Source organism: Periplaneta americana, chromosome 4 (genome assembly GCF_040183065.1).
Source record: "Periplaneta americana isolate PAMFEO1 chromosome 4, P.americana_PAMFEO1_priV1, whole genome shotgun sequence".
Lineage (NCBI taxonomy): Eukaryota > Metazoa > Arthropoda > Insecta > Blattodea > Blattidae > Periplaneta > Periplaneta americana.
This window is the reverse complement of record NC_091120.1, coordinates 120,528,413-120,556,411: the sequence shown is the minus strand read 5'-3', so window position 1 is coordinate 120,556,411 and position 27,999 is coordinate 120,528,413. Positions and strand designations below refer to the sequence as shown.

General features: G+C 35.4%; 1 protein-coding gene and 1 long non-coding RNA gene across 4 annotated transcripts in view; one reads left to right on the top strand and one right to left on the bottom strand.

Annotated features, from left to right (window-relative positions):
• The window catches only part of LOC138698156 (alpha-tocopherol transfer protein-like), a 251,949-nt gene extending 231,896 nt beyond the window's left edge, over window positions 1-20,053 (bottom strand). The window contains exon 1 of one of the 3 annotated variants that reach the window (XM_069823902.1): window positions 19,910-20,053. The gene's annotated coding sequence lies outside the window, so the exon portion shown is untranslated. The remainder of the gene's footprint in view (window positions 1-19,909) is intronic. The other 2 variants (XM_069823903.1, XM_069823904.1) reach the window with 2 other exon arrangements.
• Window positions 20,054-20,095: 42 nt separating this feature from the next.
• LOC138698158 (uncharacterized) overlaps window positions 20,096-27,999 on the top strand; it is a 210,765-nt gene continuing 202,861 nt past the window's right edge. The window contains exon 1 of the long non-coding RNA XR_011331734.1: window positions 20,096-20,219. This is a non-coding gene — a long non-coding RNA (uncharacterized lncRNA). The remainder of the gene's footprint in view (window positions 20,220-27,999) is intronic.

Here is a 27,999-nt window from a genome sequence, read left to right as displayed (position 1 = left end):
TGAAAATGGAAGATTTGCTTAAATAAAGGATTTCAACCTTTTGTAATCATGGGATGAACAAAGTTCTTATCCTACATGGTTAATAACTATGTTGCTCATTAAAGAGGTGTGAAGATGAAACTAAGTTGAGTGACTCTTCTTTCCACTAAAAAGTTCGCACAAAAAGAGATGACCTAACTGAAGAAATTCCAGTGTAATCACCGTAAGAAGTAATCACAGGAGATGATTATTTATAATAATAATAATATTACGAACACTATTATTAATTTTATAAACGAATCTAATTTTCATTTATTTTTTTCAATCTCAGATCTGCTACTTACGGTATTTACCCGAATATAAGCATAACTTTTTTTTTGCTAGACCGATTAAATATAGGCCTATCTGCGGCTTAAAATCAGATACGAGTAATATGCAGGTATGAACGATGTAAATATCCAACAATATTTCAAGAAGTGCTGTATAACAAACAACCTTGATGAGTGTGAAGATGATATTCTTTGGGACAATGACAATGTTTCAGACTCATGAGGAGAGGAAAATGACAGTGAATGAGTGAATATGTGTGTACATGTTTCTCTGTTCTTTACAGCCAACTTGTAGTGAATTATAAAAATTAATTTTGCATAAAATCAGTGGTTGGGTGTAATTTAATCTCTTCATTTAATCCATTTGATATCTATTTCACTATCATATAAGTACATCTTTGAGGAGTTAAGTAGGAGGCTGGAATTTCCTTTTTTCCCAAAAATAGGTGTGGCTTAAATTCAGGGGTGGCTTATATTTGGTTAAATATGGTATTTCGAAAGAGAACTATAATGATAACAACTCAAGAAATTTGTAGGACCTGAGGCTCAACACTACTAGTTTCTCCTTCCAGGCAATATTAAATTATTATGTTTGAAGTACGTCAGGTTGGAAAATAATGTTTCCTTATCCAAATTTCATGTATACTGAAGTCACGAATTGACATGTCTGAAGGTCATCAAAACGTAATAAGAATTTCTTAAACTAATTTTGTGTTTAAGCCTACCGGTAATTTCAGAAAACTTCATTAATGTTACATTTATAGAAAAGGGCACCAACATGCAAATCCTGCTTTCATGTATAGCTCCCTGTGAAGCTGATTTGAATAATTTCAAGGGAAAAATTGTTCCGAGACCAGATATCGAACGCGGGAACTTTGTCTAAACGCACCAAGGCTCTACCAACTGAGCTACCCAGAAACTGTACCAAACCACGACTCAATTTCCCCCTTTATATTCACAGACCTCAAAGTGGGCTGACAACCGTCAAGTAACTAACATTGACTGCACACAAATCTGTGTGACTTGAATTGTGGTTTTCTGTTAACCCTCCGGGTGGCGCGGCGGCGCACCGTGTGCGCCATGCCGTGATTTTTGGTTATGTGAGGAGGAGATAAGTTCCTATTTCTTCGGCGCCCGCCTATTCCTCCACTCGAGTGTTCGCTTTGTATTAATATATAATAATAAAGTGTATAAGAACGCTCTTAAAAATAGTCAGTTAACATTACAAAAAAGGCCGTTTTTGAATTAAAAATTGTGTGGCGCACAGTGCGCTTCGCGCGCCTGGTCGTGTTACCAGAAAAGGCGCGCCCTCCGAAGGGTTAAAGAACAGTACAGTAACATGTATTATGCAAATCTCGCTTTCTTGTAGAGTTCACTGTGAAGCTGATTTGAATAATTTCAAGGAAAAAAATGTTTTGGGGCCAGGTATCGATCCCGGAAACTTTGGCTAAACGTACCGAGGCTCTACCAACTGAACTACCCAGGAACTCTATCAGATCCCGACTCAATTTCTCTCTTTATACCCACAGACCTCAAAGTGGGCTGACAACCGCCAAGTAACCAACATTGAGTGCACACAAAATTACTCGGAATCAACATTATTAAAAATGAAATAATGAAAGATAATGAGTTGTAGCACTAGGATAATATAATTTGAGATTTATAGACAGGATACTGAATTTTATTACCTGATTCTTCCCGTGTACAATATTCATATTTTTATTTCTCAACAATGGTGCTATTGTAAGACTTGAAAATTTCAAGTTTATTTGATTTATAATACACGAAAATATATTTAAAATTTCACAAATGTATCTTAAACAGTTTTTGAGTTATTGGATTTCAAACTTTAAAATTGCTCTCCTGAAAATTTTAATAAAAGTGACTTATCTCGTTCTTACCGTATGGTCTTCTTAGTGAAATAGAATTTTAGTAAGTCTATTAATATCTATTTTGTTAATTTAGAGTACTTTATTTCTTCTAATCTTTATATACTTTCTTCCGTTTTTATCACCTCCCTACCATTTGTTCCTTTGTTTACCAACATTTCAAGCTGCAAATTTTTACGGTACTATAAAGCATGATTTGCGATCGTCATTTGTTTACCTTATAGACAGTCAACTGGAAATAGGGCTCCGTTCAAACGTTTTGGTGAAACTAACATTAGTGAAATAGAATTTTAGTAATTAAATTAATATTTTATTGTAGTAGCCCAGAGTACTTTCTTTTAATCTTTATGTACTTTCTTATAGTCGTGTAATAGTCAATTATATCTCACTCGAGTTTGATTTTCTCTAGATAAATAAAAATTTCTAGTGAGATTACTGTTGATAGATAACATAAGTAGATCTATCAATTTAGCGACTTTTGCATTGCTTTATATCAGGTTTTCGGAAATCGAGTTGGTAACCCTGCATTGTCACTAGAGTATACGAATTTGAAGAATATGAAATTATTGCGAAATTAAAAAACATTTAGAAAAATGTTTCTGCTTATTAATAAAAAGTATTCTTCTGAATGTGAAGTTAATTGTGGAAAGCACATGCTCATGTAATTTTCTATATTAACAATAATATTATAATAGTATGACTATTAATATCATTATTTTTGTCATTGTTTCATTGTGTATCTCACTTCTGGTAGTGTGGTCTCATGGCCTTAACTCTACCAGAATAAATAAATAAAGAGCAAACAAGTAAATAAATAATAATAATAATAATAATAATAATAATAATAATAATAATAATAATAATAATAATAATAAATTAAACTTAAGTTGTTTCATGTTGTATAGATAGCCTACATTATCATATGATTTCTGCAGATAGGCCTATAAGTGACAACATAAAAGCGCCCCATATCTCGTTAGATGTTTACAAAATACCGATAATCACTTTATTTCTATGCACCACTACAATATATTTAACTGTAGTTTTTGTTTTAATTTAAAATGTGGGTATGAAGATATCAATAAATACCATTATCTAGCACCGATTCTCGATGAAAGTGGTGCACCAGTTACTTCTGCTATATTTCCTAAACCTTAATGCTACTAAGATTTTTTTTGCAACTTAAGATCACCAAGGGAGTAATACAATTACCCACATCAAAATCATTGTACCAATCTTTGTTAAACATTTAGAATATTAATAATGCATATATTATTGAGTATGGACCTACACAAAATGTAAAAATTTAGAATAATTTTTTACGTTTTAAAAATACAATGTGATTCAAAAGTCTCGTTCCATTTTGTTAAAAACGTGTACCAAAATTAATGTAATTCAGATATGTTATTGGTGAGAGAAAACACATCAGTAAAGTTAAACATGCCTTCCTTCTATTTCAAAGCAAACTTCTCAATGCTATTTGGGTGTCAAAAATGTATCCAATATTTTAGGAGGTGCTAGTATGCATCAAAACAAAAAGATAATGTCTAATAAATATGGGTCCTATAACACATACTTTATGAGATCTGAACACTTACTCATATGAGGTAGTCAATGTGACGTCCATTCATGGAAATGCATTCCACTGCCCCTTGGAGTAAGGAATCACGCACTCTTTGAAATTTGTTTCAAAACGTTAATAAGAAAGTCCTGATAACGGCCCCCAGTTAACCTCTGTGATAGCACGTATGGGCCTATTAATCTATCACCAAGAACGCCTGCCCACTTATGCCTTGTTTCTTCAACTGCATGGGGTTTTCATCAGCCTGCACATGCTGATTTCGAAAATTCACATCATCGTCTCTGCTGAACTCCGCTCATATCTGCAACCAAACTTCTGTTTTCAGTATCTATTCCTTACGACATATCATTATTCCATGCCAGGGGTGTCAACTACGGTAGGATTATCTGGTAGTCTGCTGTATTGTAGCACAGAGAAGTGCATTACCATGAATGTACGTCACAGTGACCATCTCCTATGAACAAGTGTTCAGATCTCATAAAGTATGTGTGGTAGGACCCATGTTTATTAGACATTATTTTCTTCTTTTTATGCATACTATCACCTCCTAAAATATTGGATACTTTTTTAACACCCTGTATAACTTTGACAGGATGGAAAACACAGCTACAAGCAATAAAAATCACAGTATTATAAAAGAAATTGTAAATCATTTCGGTTACCTTTTTGTTGAAATTTAAATAATCAAATACAATATATACAACCATGAACATCTCTAAAACATTTGTTTGGAATAGGCCTAAAAGAAAATTCTTTAAATTTCTGGAGATAAATAATATATATCCAAGAAAATAAATTTTACTTTTCTGCTGAAATTCAAATATATGAACACCACATATGAATAATGATATAAATAACGGAAAATGAAATAATTTGGACGCAAACGAGCTCAAAAAATGTAAAAAATTAACCTACAAATTGAATTTCATATCCTTGTATTTTCATGACACAGACTACCAAGTGGGGTAACAAGATCACCCCACTTAAATAACGCGAATTACTTATTAAAGTAGATTAATTATTTATGTTATTCTTATTCCAAAATGTTAGTAGACTTACAACGGACAAATACATGAAATTCAAAAAATAAATATGGAAGAAAATGAAAATAATATTGAAAACTCATCAGTGGGGTAATCGTCTTTTATCGATACCGATTGGAATGCAAATACACTGTGCTGTATAAGTGGCACATAATTTCATTAATCTTAATATATAAAATTGAATGTGGGTATGTATGTATGTATGTATGTATGTATGTATGTATGTATGTATGTATGTATGTATGTATGTATGTATGTATGTATGTATGTATGTTTGTGTGTATGTTCTCTATACAAATCTATACGCTTTGACTGATATGTGCCAAAGTTTGCACATTTAACCTTCATAACCAGGAGAAGAACATAGGTTGCATTAAAATTGTGCAAATGGACCATAAATTAATTAAAAAAGTAAAAAATAAAAATACATACGACCAAATATTAAATGTTTGCTCACAGTAGTTATTTCATCGTGATACCTTCTTCATGATTTATGTTTATTCTCTATTACTTACTGTTGACTTGTGGTGCAATGTACATGTTTGCTTCTTTCCAGCACAACATAATAATATTATGAAATTTTCTTCTAATTAATGCAGAAACAAAGATACATTTAGCATTAAAAATTAGTTCCTGTGGTTTAGCAGTTCAAAACGTTCAATAGTTGTCTTTATACATTTCTATCTTTAGATTGTACAGCCGATTTAATAGAAATTCCTAATACTGCAATGTAATATTTTTTTTCTAGAAGACACTCTCAAAAGTTAAATTCTACTATTCATTGCTATTTCCCTTCCAAAGGAGACAAAATTTTTTCCAATTTTTCCCTTTCAATAATCTTCTTTAGGTAGGTCTATACGTATAAATATAAAATTAGTTAAAGAAAATGAAAATAATGAGTCACTTTTTTGAACGTTTGAACAGTAGCTATACTTTTATATCTATTTCCTTCACTTAAAAAATACCTCTGCGATGAAATTATTATTTTATCTTAAATAAATTTCTCTATGGCTTACGTGATAGCGGATGAAGCTATGATTTAAAATCCAATGGACCCAGATTCGGTTCTCAGCTCGAATAAGCCTTCACATTTATTGTATGTGTGTTTTGGTTTGTGTTCATTCTAAGTTGTGTTAGACGGTAATCTCGCGCCATGCTGACCACTAAGGTCACATACGGTCAGCGCGTCTGGCCGAGAAACCAGGTGGTCCGGGTTCGAATCCCGGCCGGGGCAAGTTATCTGGTTGAGGTTTTTTCCGGGGTTTGCCCTCAACCCAATACGAGCAAATGCTGAGTAACTTTCAGTGCTGGACCCCGGACTCATTTCACCGGCATTATCACCTTCATATCATTCAGACGCTAAATAACCTAGATGTTGATACAGCGCCGTAAAATAACCCAATAAAATAAAAAATAAAAAAAAAGATCACATAACAGGGACAGAATAGATCAAAGTGTTCTGTCCTCGAAATAGACCTATTTGGCAGTGTTGAAAGTTAATTCGATACTAAGAAATACGGTAAGTAAGCCTGTATATTAGATTCTTAAAAACAAAAGATAAAATATTACGACCGAAACTTTAGACTTAAGGAGAGTCTGTACCTACTTCCATATCTTACAATGTTAAATTCCTCAATTTTGGGTGCACTTTCCTCAGAAGTGGTAAAAGATACAAATGTAGAAATATTAGGGTATATGTAACATACGTTTATGTATACAACTGGCAAATAAATTTAAAATTCCACTAAATGGTTGGCAAGAAAAAAATTTACAATGATTACATATTTTGCATTACGAATTACTACAATATTTTTGCTGGCAGGGCTAAAAGCTGACAATGAGAATAAATAAAATCATATTTTCATTTTACACATATTAAACTACATAAAAACGATAAAACCAAAATTTCATTTGTTTTGTCAAAATTCGGTGTAGGCCTACGACTCCCCTTAATGCAAGAGATATTGTTATTGGGGAAAGAAGAAAGTAATTAGGCTGCTCATCATCTTGGTTGTAACTGTGGGTTAGAATAACGGTGTTTACGTGTACAATTCAACGAAAAAGACACGGAGTATTTAAGCAAATCCCTATAATTGCGTGTAATGTCTATACATGAATTATTGTGTTAATGGATTTAGAATAAATACCTAATAAAATTTTCTGTGAGATTTAGGTGTGTCTAATTAACTGAATGAAATAAGCTATGAATAACAATCAATCGGAATATGTATGGTAAGACTTTCCTGTGTTAAATTTCAACGTACCGCGTTTACATGTTTCGACCTATTTATGGGTCATTTTCAGAACTGGTCGTTGTTGGTCTTGGCGCCCCTTGTTCTGTTTCTTGTGAGGGTGTGTTCCTGTGGTATAGTCAGTGGCGTATACTGGTTTAAGGGTCTGTGCTACCACTGATCCTATTATTACACAAAATATATTTTAAAAACCCTATAATAAAATTCCTTACCTATTTATATGTGAATTCCAGACGTCTTGATTGGGACGAAAATACTTTGATGACTTCGTCATTGAAATTACAGTTGGGCCGCTTGCGAAGTTTATGTAGAAATGACTTTTCAATTGACATCAGTGCCAAACCGGATAAACGTTCTTGTGTATGAATTGATCTACAATAGGATTTTATTCTCTTCAACGCAGAAAATGTTCTTTCTACCGATGCTGACATAGGTGATATTGTCACAATTAATGTTGACAATTTAAGGACTTCAGGAATAACTTGGTTCAGCTGGTTTTCATATATGGCAGATAATATTTCATGGATAGGTTTGTTCGAAAAATCAAAGACTTCTGCTGAATATATTACACTTAATTCATTTTTCAAACGTACTTGATCAAAGTGACTGTTATAGGACTGAAATAATTTGTTTAGTGCCTCATTCGGGAAGTTTTCTCTATAAGCAGGAAATTTTTGAGAATCTAGAAGATGTGTGAACTGAAGCTTTCCATAATCAGAAAATCTGTCAGTAATTTCCATGTGCATTCGATCTAGTATGCTGTAGTACAGCTGCCTGTATTTCAATTCATCATCTACTTTTCTTCGCTTTAATGGTGGTTCCATTGTATTGTCTGAAGAATTTTCATTTTCCGTATTACTCCATATGGACGGAAACCCACTACGTCTGAACTCGGATATAGTATGTTTTAACTTTGATACCTCTTGCAAGCAGTATGCTATGTCTAGACTTTTTGTCTGAAGAATATTGTAGAGCACATCTGTATGTGCGAACACTCTAGCATAGACTTCAAGAAGAAATATATTCTGAAACTGTGTGAAAAAATACAAATATCCTTGAGCCTGCACAATTACATCATCATCCCAGTTTTCTTCAGAGTCATTACAAATGATATTTTCAAAGAAAGCAGTCAGTTGTTCTCTGTATTACTTTACTGTATTTACAAGCCGAGATGTAAAATTGCATCTAGTTGGTGCTACTTTTGGGAGTTTCTTTTTCATAAATTGTAGAGTTTTTCTGATCTTTTAGGAGATGATGAGAAAAATGCAGCTAAACCCGACAGTGTTTTGAAAAAAATGCGGCATTCTGGAATGGATGAAGTAGTTTGTTGCAAAACTAAATTGAGAATATGTCTGTAACAATGGACAAATAGTGCTTGAGGATACTTTCCTTGAACTTTTGTTTTTAAGCCATTAATATTTCCCGCCATAACTGAAGCACCATCATATGTCTGTGCAATTAACTTATTGCCGACATTGTATTCTGCTGTAACACTTTCCACATGCTGAAACAAAGCAGCAGCAGTTTTGCCCGAACTGACATTTGTGAATCCTATAAACCGTTCTTGAACATTGGCAGTACTGTCGACGTATCTTAAAACAGTGGACAATTGACTCTGATTAGAGCAGTCACTTGTTTCATCAACAACAATGACCGCAAAACGTGCTTCCTCTATTTCAGATTTTATGTTCTTTATCATAACCCCACTTATAGCAAATATTAAGTCATTCTGAATTGCGGGAGAAGTACCACGGAATACTGTTGAACTCTCAAGATGATTGGCCAGTAAATGGTCAAATTCACTTAAGGAACTTAAATATTCAATATAATTTCCTCTATTGTCTGATTCCACACTCTCATTATGACCCAGAAAAGCCAATTCTTGTTTTCCTAGAAAGCAGACTGCGTTAATAAGAGGCAGTAAAATCTCCCGATTTTTTTTCCACAGGAGCATTGTGTTGGTTGATATGTAGAGCTTTTTGCTTATCTAGCTGTAAATCAATTCTTGTCTTCCCAAAGTTTGCAAAGTTCATGCTACTACAAATATGAGCTTTTGATTTGTCGTGTTTTGGGACTGCCGTTCGAAGGGAGTTGATATTAGAAAACCACTCTTTTGACCACACATTAGTTTCGCGGCTAAATAACAAACATGGCCAGCAAAATAGTTTAGACAGTCTAGAACTACCACACAACCAATTCCACTTACCATATGATGTTGAAGTGAAATGGCGTGTGTACTCACGCTGTTTTTCTTTTACGTCCATGGACAAATTTAACTCAGGAGTTGGTCTTTCCATTTTCACAATTTCAACTTCCTCGTTGTATGTACGACGGTTAAAAGGCACTTTTAATAAACCTTCTATTACACAGTCATTTTCAACACAAACCTCTCCAGAAACTTGTTCTGCCATATTTTTCACAATATCACTTAATTGGGAAATTAAAAACTTAATAATTCACAATTAATATAACTCTTAGACACTCGAACAAATCACAAATTTAAAATACTACACTGCAAGAACACAATCACATTAATGAGCTAGCGTACTAAGCATATTGTTGCTTTGCGCCTTCCAAGAAACCGATCATGAGAGCGGCAACTCACCCACCTACAGTGCACGATGGAAACAGGAGGGAGCAGGGGGACGGGGAGTTGTGCGACGCGACGTGAGCAGAACGGTCACAGGCTACCCTTCGTAGCAGCGGTTTCTCCAGTGATGCCGCTTTGAGAACTTGTTTCTTTCGAGAGCAGAGAGCGCATATAAATCTAACAATTACTTTAATTTTAATTACTGTGGTAAAACTAATACGGTAATACAAAATTATTACATTATGTTTTATTATAAACTTTTTCTTTTGTAATTTCCTTGGGCTACCGCCGGTAGTCCCGGTAGTCCGCAAAATACGCCCGGGTATAGTGTAGAGTCAAAGAGTGTGTGTGTTTTGAAGTTGAGTTGTGTGTTGAGGATTTCGTTGGGGTGTGTTTTTGTGTGTCTGTATACTTCATATTGTTTTAGTGTGTTTAGTTTCTGGCTTTTTGTTTGGATTTGTAGTATTTCTATGTCTGTGTCGATGTCTCTGTATGTGTGGTTAGCATTTGTGATGTGTTCTGCGTATGTGGAGGTGTTTTGTAATTTTGTTATGGCTGTGATGTGTTCCTTGTAACGTGTTTGAAACGATCTGCCTGTCTGTCCTATGTAGAAGTTGTTGCAGGTGTTACATTTGAGCTTGCATACGCCTGTGTGGTTGTATTTGTTTGTGAGTCATTCCACGTCAAATCGCACAAAATTATACAAATTTTGACCTTCATATTTCTGATTGCGTTTATATTTTTTTTACCAACTCTATGGGTCTAATAAACCAACAAGTGTACTTTTATTTCCTCCTAAGTCCACATGTTTTTAAAATATTACATGTTAAAATTCGTTAGAAATGTCGCACAATGCAACATTTAAAGCGTCACATTTCTGACGATATTGATGTTAAAAATTTTTTGAAAAATTAATTTAAAAGCTTAAAGTTCTGTCTTTTATTAAATATTTACTAACTAATTTTAATATAATTATTGCAAGTATTTTTTTATAATTCACTTTTTAAAAGTTATATATCAATGTGAAAGAGCCGTATTAAAAATCTAAAAAAATTCTTGCTAGGTGCACTGAAGTATTCGTAATAATTACAGAAAAAATCAGAATGGGACCTCCAATAGTTTAATTGAAATTTAATTACTTACGACACAATGTGTAGCGGTCGGTGCAGCAGCAGTGAACGGGAAGCTTTAAAGCGTGCTGGGAGGTTTATCGGCGCTGGATGATTGACTGAACGTTGTAACATTACACCCATTACGGATCAAGTCACTCGAGAAACGCTGCTAATTTACTTATTATGATATCTTCAAATATTTATACATTATGCTTTTTAAATGTTTCTTTTCATTCACACTTTAAATTTTCATTCGTCTACCTTCTTTATTGAAAGAAAATTGTTTTACTACATCTTCAGTTTTTGACAACGGAATGAAAGAATGTAATTTTAATGTACCAGTTATTGGTTTTAGATTATGGTATCTGGCCTGCAAATTTTCAGTGGGGCTTTTGGGCTTATTCAATGGACATAATATAAATGACACGTTAGAAATTTTTTTTTGTGACCAATCAAACAGTTTTTTTTTTTTTTGGTGTTGTTATAGGATCTTGTATAGGCTGGCTCTCGTGGCAAGTCTTTTAACAGTTTCTCCAATGCCATCACATGGACCTTTACCATGCGACGTTGCAAAGAAGTGTCATTCAGCACTAATTCCATAATCGTCTTCATGTAAGCAATTATTTTTAAAATTTTTTTTTTTTTTTTTTTATGAACTTGATCCATTGCAAATTAGATGATTTTTTTTCATATCGTTGAATTCTTGCTTTAAGAAATTGATTTCTTCGGATTGAAAAAAGTGAAAGGGATCGGTGTCATGTTTCATGGTTTCTGAGATAACAATACTTTTATGACGAATTTCTATATCTCCTTTGAAATATACTACGAAAGGATGTATTGTGGCTTGGCATATGTTCCAATGCACACCTTGTATTGAATCTTGTATTACAAATTAATAATTTTTAGAAAAGTCTGCAATAACTATGTAATTTTCAGGTTGTACATTTCTTTGCATTCCGTCAAAAATAAAATATGGCTGACTTTTGAAGGGATGACGATGCATTTTCTACATGAAAAACTTTACATGCTAGGGAGCCTTTTACTTTTTGAAACTTTTCACGGAGGTATCTTTTTGTTGTAGCTTTCTTTTCTTGAGAGGGGATTCCTCAATATTAGTGATTTCTAGCACTGTATCCATAGCACTGCTAGAAGAAGAACTGGGATAATCACTTTCTCTGTCCGCACTTTCATTTCATTCATGTTTATTAATATCACAAGAACTACCGGCTTCACATATAATTTCACCTGACCTATCCGAAAATTGATTGATTTTTACGGAACGAATCACATATTTGCTCATTCAAAGACTCCTTTAAATTGAGCTTTATCAATTAGTCGCGACTTACGCGTCTTAGTGTACTTTTCTTTTTAAAAGCGTGATTAGGAAGGTAAATGGATTTAAACACTCGTTATATATATTACGCGATCTTTACCATCACTCATGTTGTATAGAAGTCACGTCACTCCGTGAAATTCAAACCCAAACTGATTATTTTTCTCTTCTATATTTTGTCTCCTGCCATCTGTTTACTGCCATACAGTTTACTGCCTTATCCAGCGTTGCTATCATCAAACACTTGGTTATATTACAGTATAAACATACAGAACTGTGAAGGGCTTCCCCTCTTAGGTGAGCTGACAATAATAAAATAACTTTAGATAAGATATTTACTGTTCTTTAAGGTATTAATCATTTGATGATTAGTATAGTGACATCAGATGCAACGGGGGATTTCGTAAAACTTTCCCCAGGCAGCCTTCTAGCCTATGGCTGCAAGCAGTTCATTAGCTGGGCATCGCGAGCGCGTGCATGCCTCCGGAAAATAAATTGTTACAAATGTATGGGTGCCGATCCCATATTTATAAATGCAGTAGTTTACAGATAATACATCAGCGAACAAGTCTATATTTTTTTCCAGATTTTTAACTTGGCTATTTAATATAGTAATTTTGATTTGAAAAAGAAATGATTAAAAAAATAGGCCAAATTTTAAATTTATTTGTGATAGGCCTAAAGTAATAAAAAGTGTTGTATTTAGTCTTTCAAATGCGCCAACCCGCAAATCTCAATTATATGTGGACACAGAGTTCCAAGTGAGTTTATGTAACAGTGCGCGCATAATTTGCGTAACTTCAAATAGTCATAACTACACAAGTAATTAATAATTGTGAAAATAAACCAATACGGGTCTCCTTATTTGATGTCTTGAATTCATGAAAAAAAATTCGACTATTTCCGAGAAGGTCGTGTTTTATTGCTGTGCGATTTGACGTGGAATGACTCTTGTTTGTGTTGTTTGTGTGTTGAGATGTTTTTGTAGAGTGTTATTTGTTCTGTATGCGATGTTGTAATTTGATTTCTTGAATGAGGTTGCAATTTTGTGTTTTTTTTTGTTTTCGTATGTTAGTGTGATGTATTGTTTGTGTTCTTGTGTTTGTGTTGTATTCTTATGTTTATTGTGATTATGTTTTGTCTTACGTATTATGTTGTCTATTATGTAACAATCAATCGTTCAATAATAATAATAATAATAATAATAATAATAATAATAATAATAATAATAATAATAATAATAATAATAATATATTAAATCATGTTGTACTACTAAGATGACAAGTAAAGAACAGTTTTTAGCCACGGACAATTAACAATTAACTGGTATATTGTATACAAGCACATGAGAATATCTCATGAACATTGTTATTATATTTATCCTTCGGTATGTAATACCATAATGCCAAGTTTGTATTAACTTTCTATAGTTACGCAAGTATTGTGCACGCTTCCGTTTCGCGTCCATGTCAAAGCGCAAATTCATTTATTAATATACTGTATTGTAAACTTTCAGAACGGCCCCGAGGTTCACTCAGCCTCCTTAAAATTGAGTACCGGGTCTTTCCCGGGGGTAAAAGGCGGTCAGAGCGTGGTGCCGACCACACCACCTCATTCTAGTGCCGAGGTCATGGAAAGCATGGGGCTCTACCTCCATGCCCCCCAAGTGCCTTCATGGCATGTTACGGGGATACCTTTATCTTTTTTTTTTTACTATATTGTAACTCCCTCATGGTTTATAATAAACTCTTCCAAGCAGGTCATGTATATATTATACATATACGGAATCTCCCTGTATATAGGAATGGGCTCGTTGAGTCGATCGGATATGACGTAAACATTCTCATAGCAACCTAAGGCCCGATGCAGACTAGCGTCATAAAGACGCACGTCCAATTATTTGGTTAACGCTGCGTCCCTGTGTCCACTCGTCCACACGTAGCGTCATAATGACGCATTATTCTACGACGATTTCGCTGTCCATACGGCCCGATGCAGGCTAGAGTCACGAAGACGCGCGTCCAGTGTATATTGAACAACAATCAACAATGAAGTGCCAGAACGCAGCAGCCAGTGGTGATGCCGCGTTCTGGCAGGAACCGCAACTAGATAATTAACGCTGCGTCACCGCCGTCTGTCTTTACCTGACGCTGAGTCCCGGAACCACGTGTGTATTGGTCACTTAGAACAATGTACTTCTAAACCGCGCATCAATCGGATGCTGCGTCACAGCGTCCTTTTAACGCTAGTCTCCATCGGGCCTTAGGCCCGATGCAGACTAGCGTCATAAAGACGCGCGTCCATTGGTTGACGCTGCGTCCCTGTGTCCACCCGTCCACACGTAGCGTCATAATGACGCATATTGTTCCGACTTTTGGAATCTTTCAGAGATCCATGATGGAAGTGTACAGACGAAAACGTGCTGTTTTTGCGTATTTAATTTACGAAAACTACTTGAAGCGCACAGAGAGGCGGTTTTGGGAACATCCATTGGTTGCCAAACGATTCCTTCAAGGTACTTACTTTTACGACAATGTTCACAGAGTTGAGAGAAGGTGATACAAAATTTTTCAATTATTTTCGAATGAGTATTAAATCATTTGATGAACTGGCATGTAAGATAAGTGACGTGATCAAAAGTGAAGATACTGTGATGAGACTAGCAATCCCTCCCTTAGAAATGTAAATTTTAAGGCAAGTTCACTCATTCAAAGTATATTGATATTGAAAATGAAATATGTTTAGTTTGGTATTATTAAGTTATATTTTCTAAGTTTTAAAGTATAAGTTTTAAAAGTATACAAGTGAACTTTAGCGAAGACTTAATAACTGACAAACAACTATACTGATTAGCTATCTAGCATTTGAATACATAATCTATCACTGAAACATTACAAAAATTAATACAATTTCACTGCACTTACATGAACAACAATTGGGTCTAAAGAAACTGAAACAAGTCTACAGACTCGGTGGAGTCTTCTAGTGAGTGTGCGGAAGTTGAAATGTTGCTCATCGCAGGAGAACATTGAACAGAGAGAGGATACTGCCAGGGTACACGTGGCTGGTTTTGGGAAGGAAAATGCTGCTCCTGAGGAACATTGTGCTGTGTATGGGTTGCGGTATGAATAACAGACAGTGTTATTTTCTTGGCAAAGTCCAAAACTCCACTCCTAAAATCCAATTTTTGTTCAACATTAAAAGTACTGACGATTGCAATCAGAGACTAAAAAAAAAGACCTATCATCGTTAGGCTTAGGAGCAGGAACATTAGGGATTGGAGTCTTCATGAAAGATATCATAGTATCCTCCAAATTCCTTCGTCGCTTTGCTGGACGCTCAGAGAGGAAAGGTGGGTTAGCTGAGGCATTCCTCACTTGAAACATCTGGGAATTTTTTTATCGCTTCAATAAATAATTCTACGTCGATTTCGCTGTCCATACTATAGCCGATAGACGCACGTGTGAATTGAACAACAGTCAACAATGAAGTGCCAGAACGCAGCAGCTAGCGGTGACGCTGCATTCTGGCAGAACCCGCAACTAGAAAATTAACGCTGCGTCACCGCCGTCTATCTTTACCTGACGCTGCGTCCCGGGGACCACGTGTGTATGGGTCACTTTACAACAATGTACTTCAAACCGCGCATCAATGGGACGCTGCGTCACAGCGTCCTTTTAACGCTAGTCTGCATCGGGCCTAGTCGAATATAGACGTTACAAGTAAAAAAACGCACAGATAATGAACACTCCGAGCTAAAATACATTTTCAAGTGTTCGTGAATAATACATAGTTATTTCACACGCTTTGTATTTGGCCACATTATTTATAACTGTGAATAGGACAATCGAAATTTGGAAGTAGACTTTTTATCTTCTATGGAAAGATAGTTTCGATTTATATTCTAATTTAATTCATAACATAAAATATTTGAGTCAGGGGCGTATTTTGCGGACTACCGGGGCTACCGGCGGTAGCCCAAGGAAATTACAAAAGAAAAAGTTTAAAATATAACATAATGCAATAATTTTGTATTATTAGTTTTACCACAGTAATTAAAATTAAAGTAATTGTTAGATTTATATGCGCTCTCTGCTCTCGAAAAGAAACAAGTTGTCAAGGCGGCATCACTGGAGAAACCGCTTGCTACATGAGGTAGCCTGTGACAGTACCGCTCACGTCGCGTCGCACAACTGCCCATCCCCCCGCTCTCTTCTGTTTCCATCGTGCAGTGTAAGGCCGGGTGAGTTGCCGCTCTCGTGATCGGTTTCTTCGCAGGCGCGAAGCAACAATACTCTTATCACGCTAGCTCATGAATGTAATTGTGTTCTTGCTGTGCAGTATTTTAAATTTGTGATTTGTTCGAGTGTCTAAGAGTTATATTAATTGTGAATTATTAAGTTTTTAATTTCCCAATTAAGTGATATTGTGAAAAATATGGCAGAACAAGTTTCTGGAGAGGTTTGTGTTGAAAATGACTGTGTAATAGAAGGTTTATTAAAAGTGCCTTTTAACCGTCGTACATACAACGAGGAAGTTGAAATTGTGAAAATGGAAAGACCAACTCCTGAGTTAAATTTGTCCATGGACGTAAAAGAAAAACAGCGTGAGTACACACGCCATTTCACTTCAACATCATATGGTAAGTGGAATTGGTTGTGTGGTAGTTCTAAACTGTCTAAACTATTTTGCTGGCCATGTTTGTTATTTAGCCGCGAAACTAATGTGTGGTCAAAAGAGGGTTTTCTAATATGAACTCCCTTCGAACGGCTGTCCTAAAACACGACAAATCAAAAGCTCATATTTGTAGTAGCATGAACTTTGCAAACTTTGGGAAGACAAGAATTGATTTACAGCTAGATAAGCAAAAAGCTCTACATATCAACCAACACAATGCTCCTGTGGAAAAAAAATCGGGAGATTTTACTGCCTCTTATTAACGCAGTCTGCTTTCTAGGAAAACAAGAATTGGCTTTTCTGGGTCATAATGAGAGTGTGGAATCAGACAATAGAGGAAATTATATTGAATATTTAAGTTCCTTAAGTGAATTTGACCATTTACTGGCCAATCATCTTGAGAGTTCAACAGTATTCCGTGGTACTTCTCCCGCAATTCAGAATGACTTAATATTTGCTATAAGTGGGGTTATGATAAAGAACATAAAATCTGAAATAGAGGAAGCACGTTTTGCGGCCATTGTTGTTGATGAAACAAGTGACTGCTCTAATCAGAGTCAATTGTCCACTGTTTTAAGATACGTCGACAGTACTGCCAATGTTCAAGAACGGTTTATAGGATTCACAAATGTCAGTTCGGGCAAAACTGCTGCTGCTTTGTTTCAGCATGTGGAAAGTGTTACAGCAGAATACAATGTCGGCAATAAGTTAATTGCACAGACATATGATGGTGCTTCAGTTATGGCGGGAAATATTAATGGCTTAAAAACAAAAGTTCAAGGAAAGTATCCTCAAGCACTATTTGTCCATTGTTACAGACATATTCTCAATTTAGTTTTGCAACAAACTACTTCATCCATTCCAGAATGCCGCATTTTTTTCAAAACACTGTCGGGTTTAGCTGCATTTTTCTCATCATCTCCTAAAAGATCAGAAAAACTCTACAATTTATGAAAAAGAAACTCCCAAAAGTAGCACCAACTAGATGCAATTTTACATCTCGGCTTGTAAATACAGTAAAGTAATACAGAGAACAACTGACTGCTTTCTTTGAAAATATCATTTGTAATGACTCTGAAGAAAACTGGGATGATGATGTAATTGTGCAGGCTCAAGGATATTTGTATTTTTTCACACAGTTTCAGAATATATTTCTTCTTGAAGTCTATGCTAGAGTGTTCGCACATACAGATGTGCTCTACAATATTCTTCAGACAAAAAGTCTAGACATAGCATACTGCTTGCAAGAGGTATCAAAGTTAAAACATACTATATCCGAGTTCAGACGTAGTGGGTTTCCGTCCATATGGAGTAATACGGAAAATGAAAATTCTTCAGACAATACAATGGAACCACCATTAAAGCGAAGAAAAGTAGATGATGAATTGAAATACAGGCAGCTGTACTACAGCATACTAGATCGAATGCACATGGAAATTACTGACAGATTTTCTGATTATGGAAAGCTTCAGTTCACACATCTTCTAGATTCTCAAAAATTTCCTGCTTATAGAGAAAACTTCCCGAATGAGGCACTAAACAAATTATTTCAGTCCTATAACAGTCACTTTGATCAAGTACGTTTGAAAAATGAATTAAGTGTAATATATTCAGCAGAAGTCTTTGATTTTTCGAACAAACCTATCCATGAAATATTATCTGCCATATATGAAAACCAGCTGAACCAAGTTATTCCTGAAGTCCTTAAATTGGCAACATTAATTGTGACAATACCAGCTACGTCAGCATCAGTAGAAAGAACATTTTCTGCGTTGGAGATAATAAAATCCTACTGTAGATCAACTCATACATAAGAACGTTTATCCGGTTTGGCACTGATGTCAATTGAAAAGTCATTTCTACATAAACTTCGCAAGCGGCCCAACTGTAATTTCAATGACGAAGTCATCAAAGTATTTTCGTCGCAATCAAGACGTCTGGAATTCATATATAAATAGGTAAGAAATTTTATTATAGGGACTTTAAAATATATTTTGTGTAATAATAGGGTCAGTGGTAGCCCAGGCCCTTAAAGCAGTATACGCCACTGATTTGAGCTAAGTCGCATTTGGAGTCGCTTTGAATGTAGTGCATTAATTATTTTTGAAAAAATGAGGAAATTTAATTATTTTAATACTAAACTTATGAAAAACAGTTTTATCTTAAATTTGAGAATTTTTTAAATAGGTGTTTCTGGACACTTCTTTCAGAATGTGAGATAGGCCTACTGAAAAAGTTACTTACACAAATCTGTATTTTTCGCCTTAATCATCAGTGTTTATAAATAACAGAAAACATCTGTGTCGTCGCATAAGGCTTCTGAGTCGATGAAAGTCAGATTTCAATCCATTTAATAGTGTAATTTTCACATGTAATAGGCAAGCTCTATGATTACATTTAATAAATAAGTTCGTACATCTTGATTACACAACTTTTAACACTGTATCACTTCAGAATATGTATGATAAGAACTTTCTTGCGTTAAATATTATTAACGTATTATTAACAAGCTACTATAATAATATTTAACACAAGAAAGTTTTTATCATACATATTCCGAATATAAGTTCGCTTTGGCAAGTTTAGACATGAAATAATGATAAGAACATTAATCACGATATGTAATCTAAAAATTAATAGATATATCCATTAAGCTGCATCTATGCGGTTCAATTTTCCATGAGCGTATGCATGCCATGTGGGAAGAATATTGAGGAATCAAGATTAAAACACGCATGAAGATTTTGTGTCTACATGGTGCGTCGGTCGTTTTGAACGTAATCTTCACTAATTGTATATATTAATTAATATTAAAGATCAATCTTGCATACATTGCTTGAATGCTTATAGTTGAAAGAAAAGTTGAACCGTGTAGATGCATTTTTATATTCTTAATACTCTTTTCACTTTACCAATTCAATGGAATGCTATGAAACAATTACTGTTTTCATTATTGAATTTGGAAAAGTTAATCAAACTAAATAGGCTATAATATTTACGATTCCACGACCTTCACTTGATGTGTGTTTAAGTAACTGATATTTTCTTTAAAACTATTATTGTCAGATATTATTATGTGGACATATACAGTATAGATTGCAATTTTCATTTATTGGTACTTACAGTGTTTGAAAGTTGTAGTCCTTCTGGTGGAGTGTTTTAAGTGATGTATCTCCGTAAGCTTAGTTTATACCGAACCAACTGAAACTGTCTCCTGTTCGATTACATTACGACAGAAATAATGACTTCAAGGTTAAGAGAACCAGTGTACTATATCGTACTGGTCCAGCAAGGTTTTTGTGATGGTTGCATGACTGCCTCTAGCACAAAGACCCATGATGGCCTTGGACGTGGCACAGTAGAAGAACAGAGTGAAAATCGCTTTCAACTTTGTGTATATATGTGTATTGCAGTTACTGTTGCAGACACCGAGGTATTTATAATGCATATAATTTTAATGTTACAAATTTAGTTTACTCGTATAAACACAACGAATCAGGCTTTTTGTGTTAATGTACCTCTATGCATTTCTCCAAGTTCAAAAACCTCGTCATTTTTATGTTTAGGCCTATATACTTTGTTATGATTTTACACAAAACGTTGGAGAAGTGTACAGTAAACTACGTACATGAAAAGACTTTTCAATCATTGCCCTGTCAAATAATTTCTGTCTATTACACTATTACATTTCTTGTTACAGTAAAAGCAAAGTCACACACACACATACACTCTACGAATATCCCATTGCGATCTGTGTATTTTTAATGGAATTTTCAGTACCGGTAACTGTTGCAGACAGTGAAATAATTATAATCCATATTATCTAGTAATACAATTTTAAATTATGGACAAAATGAATTCTGGTTTTTTTCAGCTATTTTATCTTCATTTCTTTAATAAAGGTCAATAACCTCGTCATTGAAATTGTATGTTTCTAAGTTCTATACTGGCGTGTTCTCTGTGCTAAAATATTTGTCAGATATGTGCTGTGCTACTTACAGAGATTCTTAAATGAGCCTATTTCTATGTGAAATAATGTATCTACCTACTACACTATTAAATCTCTGATTAAACTAGCGCTGAGGTTGTTCCCTTCGTACTCAGCTTATACACCTTGCAAATACGAATCTGTGACAGGTTAGGCCTAGGTTCCGTTAGCTTAGGCTTTTGGTATGCCTTATATGATCAACTCCATCTCCACAAAATACCCCTCATAAATTCAACGGTTTTCACTCCCAAATCACCAGAACTACCTCAACAAATCTCTTAAGAAAGTAAAAAGAGAGCAATAAAGCAAATCAAGATTTCAGGTATAACTCCCTGTAAAGTTGATTTGAATAATTTCGAGGGAAAAATTGTTCCGGGGCCGGGTATCGAACCCGGGACCTTTGGTTAAACGTACCAACGCTCTTCCAACTGAGCTACCCGGGAACTCTACCAAACACCGATCCAATTTTTCCCTTTATATCCACAGACCTCAAAGTGGGCTGACAACCGTCAAGCAACCAACATTGAGTGCACACTAACTCTGTGTGACTTAAATTGTGGTTTTCTGTTAACGAACAGTGACGTGTATTATGCAAATCAAGATTTCAGGTGTAACTCCCTGTAAAGTTGATTTGAATAATTTCGAGGGAAAAATTGTTCCGGGGCCGGGTATCGAACCCGGGACCTTTGGTTAAACGTACCAACGCTCTCCCAACTGAGCTACCCGGGAATTCTACCAGTCACCGATCCAATTATTCAAATCAACTTTACAGGGAGTTATACCTGAAATCTTGATTTGCATAATACACGTCACTGTTCGTTAACAGAAAACCACAATTTAAGTCACACAGAGTTAGTGTGCACTCAATGTTGGTTGCTTGACGGTTGTCAGCCCACTTTGAGGTCTGTGGATATAGAGGGAAAAATTGGATCGGTGTTCGGTAGAGTTCCCGGGTAGCTCAGTTGGGAGAGCGTTGGTACGTTTAACCAAAGGACCCGGGTTCAATACCCGGCCCCGGAACAATTTTTCCCTCGAAATTATTCAGAGAGCAATAAAGCCACACAAACGCATACTGAATATCTGGTCTCATTTTATGTGTGTATGTATTATTCATGGAATTTTCCGATGTTGTTATAGACATTATATACTGTGGTTGTAGTGCATGTTATCATAATATTATAAATTAAATATAATAGCGCAATAAGTTCTGATATTTCGTCTTAATTTAACATTCTGTACCAGTATTTCTCAAACCTAAATAACCTCGTTAGTAATGTTGCATGTGTCAAAATTGTATTACAACAAACTTTTTTTTTCTTTAGAAATTATGTGTCATATAGAGAAACTTTGTTGATTATTGCAGTGTTAAATAATTTTTGTTTACTTCACTGTAAAATTTCTTGTGACAGAAAAAATAGCTGAACTGGAGAATTAGCACGATTGCTTTGAACCGTGCCGTTACGTTTACCACCGAATTTAACTAAATACACAATGTCGCCAACATAAGAACATGACATTGGTCTGCAGCGTCGTTAGAAGGAGAAATTTGTATTTTTTTCTCTCTTCCTCCTTCGTTCTGAACATTACTTAGAGATAGCACCATTGCTAGCGAGAAGGTGTATTTGAGTAAATATTGCGAGTAAATTATGTGACTTAGATGAGAGTCTCGCGACAAAACAGTTTTGCTATTTTTTTCTCTCGGTCTACCTCCTTCGTTCTGAACATTACTTAGATATAGCACCACTGTTAGCGACAAGATATATTTACGTAAATATTGCGAGTAGATTACGTGACTTAGATGAGAGACTCGCGTCAAAACAGTTTTGCTATACCGTTTTCTCTCTCTACCTCCTTCGTTCTGAACATTACTGAGAGATAGCACCACTGTTAGCGACAATGTGTATTTGCGTAAATATTGCGAGTAGATTATGTGCCTTAGATGAGAGGCTCGCGACAGAAGAAGTTTTGCTGTAGCGCATGCGAAGACCTCTCATGCAGTGGGAGCGTGATCCTTACTCGAATAATTATTTTCGCGTGTACATTGCAGATCAAATGAAGATGATCCCTTCTTGCTCCGTTTACACACCTTGCATATACGAAGGTTAGGTTTGGTTAGTTTAGATTTTTTTTTATTGCCAAGTCCGCGCATGCGCAGACAGGCAAGATGGTCCTGTCGCGAGCCGCACGTGATAAGTGACATGCGGTTGAGGAATGGGAGAAAGTAAGGTTAGGTTACGTTAGGTTAGGTTAGATTAGGTTAGTTTAGGGATAGCGAAGTGACAGGGGATTTTAACATCAAGTTCATTTACATATTATGTAATACAAATGTTATCATTTTCATGTATTTGATGAAACTTGTTAATTTAAACTTAAAGTTTGATTTTATTCGTCCATGTAGTAGTTAAAATTATTTAATATTTTACTTATTTGAAATTATACAACTTTAAACAAACTTTTCATTAAAAAATGTAATGTAAATATTATAATTCTGCAACTTGCTTATGTGAGGTAAAATTGGGTTGATTTCATGAAAAGTTACAGTACCGTAGGCCTATAGTAATAAAGTTACAGAAGACCGAAGAATGTGGCAAGGTTAGAGTGGGTTTGATAGAGAATAGATTCGTGACAGGAGACCGAGGACTACTATGAGGTTAGATGGGTTGGTTGAGGGATAGCTAAGTGACAGAAAACCGAGGACTGTACAGTAATTTTAAGAGAAAGACGTAAATAGGTGGAATTTTACAGGAACGTGGTTGCAATGTCGGTTTTTAATTTTAGTTCCACCAGATACACGTTCAGATGAATGAATTTTTGTATTTGGCTTTCTTCTTTTGCACTGCATTTCTTGTTGAATATGTAAGTCGCTAGGTAGGCTGTAAATTCGTTTTTGCGCCGGTTGTATTGGGGGGGGGGGCTCTTACATGGCGCTAAGTTGACTCAGTCATATTTGTGTGTGTATCAGATAATTTGTTCACAAATTGTATGGAGTGGCTCATCGTCAGATGATTAAAACCATGTTCACTCATGTTGTTATACGATTTCCAATAGTCTGAAATGATAGTTGTTCCTGGTTTTAGCCACTTTTTTATTAGTTTCAGGAGTGTTTGTTCACTACGGTCCTCTATTGGCACTAAAACACACTGTTCGGTACCACGTTCAACACATCCAAAGACCCACTGCCCCTGTACATAATGACCTTTGTAGTATTTTTGTTTACCAAATTTATTCTCATCTATTTCAATGACTTTCCCTGGACCACCAATTTGTGTGGAAGACATTTCTACATAGAAAATTAAGACAGATCTTACAAGCGATCTCCAATTATTACTAAAAGAGTAAAATTGTACTCTTGTTTTATGTTATTCCCGGGCGTATTATTGGGGATTTCATATAGTAATAACGGGATTTCTTCATATTATGTTAAGTTGCTGTTGTTAAACAATGAGTCGTATCTTGCACTCAACTGCATATTCCATTTCTATTTGTGACATTGCCACTTTTCGCATTTCATGTTGAGTTTCATTTGGTTTCCGCATTTTTTGCATTTGGCAGAACTTTTCAAGATCCACTTCCTGAAAAAATTTGACATTCATTTGAATATCAGTGAATAATATTATCACAGTCTAGTATATACAGTCACGAAGCTCAATACGTAGGGAATATGCATCCATAACTACTAGGATGCTACTAGGATGCTACTAGGATCGCCTCATCACAGACAATGCGAAATAGTATTGTTCCTAGTACTCTAATCACCTCAAGCTTCGTGACTGTATATACGAGACTGTGATATTATTAAACATTTTCTGATGGGTTTACCTTCGTTGCTTATTCTTGATCTGTTCAAAGATCCGACGCAAGAATAAATTGTACCTTTCTCTCATTTCCTTCTGGAAATATTTCACTATATCTTGTAAAGTGTCCATTTTATCTCGAACTAAAGTAACTGTCGCATTTTCTTTTGTTTCATCACGACCGAATCGGTTTATCTCTTCGCTATCAATGTTTCCAGTCGGTCATGCCCTTTTTGACAGTTTTTGTTTCGTAATATTGATGAACAATGATATAATGGAAGGGACGAATAATTTTATGGCCCCTAAATTTTTTTTCGTAGACCACAAATAAAACGGCAACGCAGTCATAATTACATACTTAACGCTTTGACGAACATTAACTGGAAATTTATTTTCCGTCATTTGAATGTTATTCCGTGAAACACACCTTTTTTCGTCTTCAATTCGTTATGATAACCTACTTCAAGATCTTACTATATCTGCAATTTCTTTTAATGCATTCAAAACACCTCCGTTGTAGTACATAAACCTTGCACTAGACTAATGAAGTGATTTATTTAAGAATATAGTCGCCAATTTTACTACCACCATTTCGAGTGTCGTTTGTACCGACATTGCTCTACCGTGCGTATTATCCAGTTCTTCCTATGAGTCATCCATTCATTCATAGTGTTCTGCCCATGGGCAGGTCTTTCACTACAAACCCAGCATTCTCCAGTCTTTCCTACTTTCTGCCTCCGTCTTTGTCTCCTAATATGATCCATATATCTTAATGTCGTCTTATACTATATATATTTTTTTTAATTTATCATTCCGCATTGTAGTTTATGTAACACAGACATACTTAAAACTTAAAACCGGACTCATTGTTGCCATACACGTCTCCAGCTTGGTGTAAAATCAGATTTCGAACAGAGTGGTATGATTGTGAATGTAATTGTTTCCGAAGTGTCCAGTATATTGTTCTTGATCTATTTCATTCAATATTTTCAAGAAATATGCCGCATAAAACTCCATACGTACAAAAGTTTAGAGATGTGTGAAAAAACATAATGTGTTGAAAGATTGGGTGGAAGAATTGACGGTGATAGGCTAGTTGGAAACTCGATGTAAATGGTGGAAGGTGGCACTGAATGCACAATATTCAGATTTAATTGCCCATATGATTTTGCATAGAACATAGAGCCTACGAAGGGATACACACTTTCCCAAATTTAGTCTACATTTTTATAAAATTTTCATATTCCTAAAACTGTATAAGGTAAGTGTACCAAAGGCTGACACTTTAAGAAACAAATTATGAATTTTGCTTCATTACGGACAAGTAAAGTTATTTATATGAGTTGGTACAGGTTTCAGAGACAAGGGACTTATTTCTGTAAATTGGAAAATCACACGAAAAAAGGCTATATGAAGAGCAAATATATTTTTTATTTTTTTTTCAAATAAGCATGTTACTTGCACCAATAGCTGACACGTCAAAAATCGCTTTGTCCGAAAGGCTGACACATACATGCTCCAAAAGTTGACACTTAACATAAAACTTTTCTGTATGAGTTAAATTGATTTATCACTGACAAATAAAACATTTATATTATACAGTACAGCGAAACAGTTAAGTTATAAGAACAATATTGAAGAAATGAAACTTAACTTTGAAATACTGTATATCATGTAATGTCCTAAATTCGTAACATAGTTCTTACTGTAACAAAATTACCAATCTTTGAGATCAATTTAAGACAATGTGACACGATGTTTTTCATTTTTTTTTTTCACTAGATAGCCTATATTTGTTTCTCATTGTCATATTTTGGAAAACCAATTTTTCCGAGGATATCTTTTTAGTTATACCGTAGTTTGTCCTCTATTCGTGGACAGTTCCATTCACTGCTACTCATGAACACTGCTTTAACATAAGCTGTGTTTTCGTTTGTATTTAAAACAAACCCCAGAAGAATTATTCTTCGTATTGTACAATTATATAATCATTTACTTTTACCTTCATTGAAGTAATGTTACGAAAGATAGTTAACTTCTCTACACCCCAGTCATCTCCTTCTCCGGATTCTAGCAACACATCAATAGAAGAATCAGATGATTCTTCAGAAGTTGTTTCTTTCCTTCTTTATTTGGTAGCACCTTTTTCTGTTCCTTTGTCTCTTTGTTTTCTTCTCTTTTCTTTCTTCTTCTTCCTTTTATTTTTCTATACAATCCTCTTCTGTATTCTTTGCATGATATTTTTTCCACTCATCAGAAGTCGCAACTAATAGAACCTTCTCTTAATTCTTTTGTTAGGTATGCTTGTTTTCTGAGGCCTAAAGTGTGCATTTTTTAAGGGAAAACGAATTGTTTGACCAGAACCACTTACTGTATTTCCTTCTTGTTCTTTGTATCCTGAAAGATTATTTGAAATATTACTTGAACCTGAGATAGGATTGCCAGAAGTGTGTTCTGAATTTTCATTCAAATTATCTAAAGTATTACGAGGGTCAATCAAATGAAAACGAGAAATCGGCTGCCAACAATTAGGTTACGCGCCGTCATGGGGGAATGTTTTTGATTTGATACTACTGATTGAGAACTGTATTGTCTGAGGGAGTGTTGCGCGGCAGCAAGACGAAGATGACGTTCACAGTAACGGGAGCGTTTAAGTTCTCGCAGCATAGTCTGGTGCAGTTTCTAGCCGCCGAAGGTGTTTCACCAATTGAAATTCATCGCCCTATGAAGAAGATGTACGTGGACAACTGCACGTTGCGCGCCCGAGTGTATGAGTGGACAAAGTGATACCAACAAGGGCGAACATCACTGGAGGACGGACGACCCGCGCCCTGGCCAGTCCCACACAATCACCATGGAAGAAAATGTTCAGCAGACAATCTCATCCGGATAGATCGGAGGTGTACAATAGACAAAGTGACTCAGAACCTGAATATCAGTCATGGATCTGCATACTCAAAAATCCACGACCGATTAAAGTACCATAAACTACGCGCAAAGTGGGTCCAAAATGGTTCATAAATGAGCAGAAACAACACCAAATGGGACTGAGTTTGCAACATCTGATGCGTTATGAACAGGAGGTGGAGGCTTTTTTGGAACGTACTGTGACCGTGAAATGTAACATGGTGCAACTACGAACCGCAGAGCAAGCGACACAACATGCAGTGGAAGCACGACACATCACTACGCCCAAAAAATTCAGAAATTTCTCAACCGCAGGCAAGGTGATGCTCATGCTGTTCTTAGAGGGTCTATTACGTTGCCACTTCATGGAGAGAGGAGAATCTGTTACCTCCGCTCGATACTCCGAAATCCTCCGTACTGAATTGCGTCGTGCCGTCAAAAACAAGTGACCTGGACGTTTGCGTGATGGTGTCATTTTGTTACACGACATTGCGCGACCACACACAGTTCGGCACACCATGGAC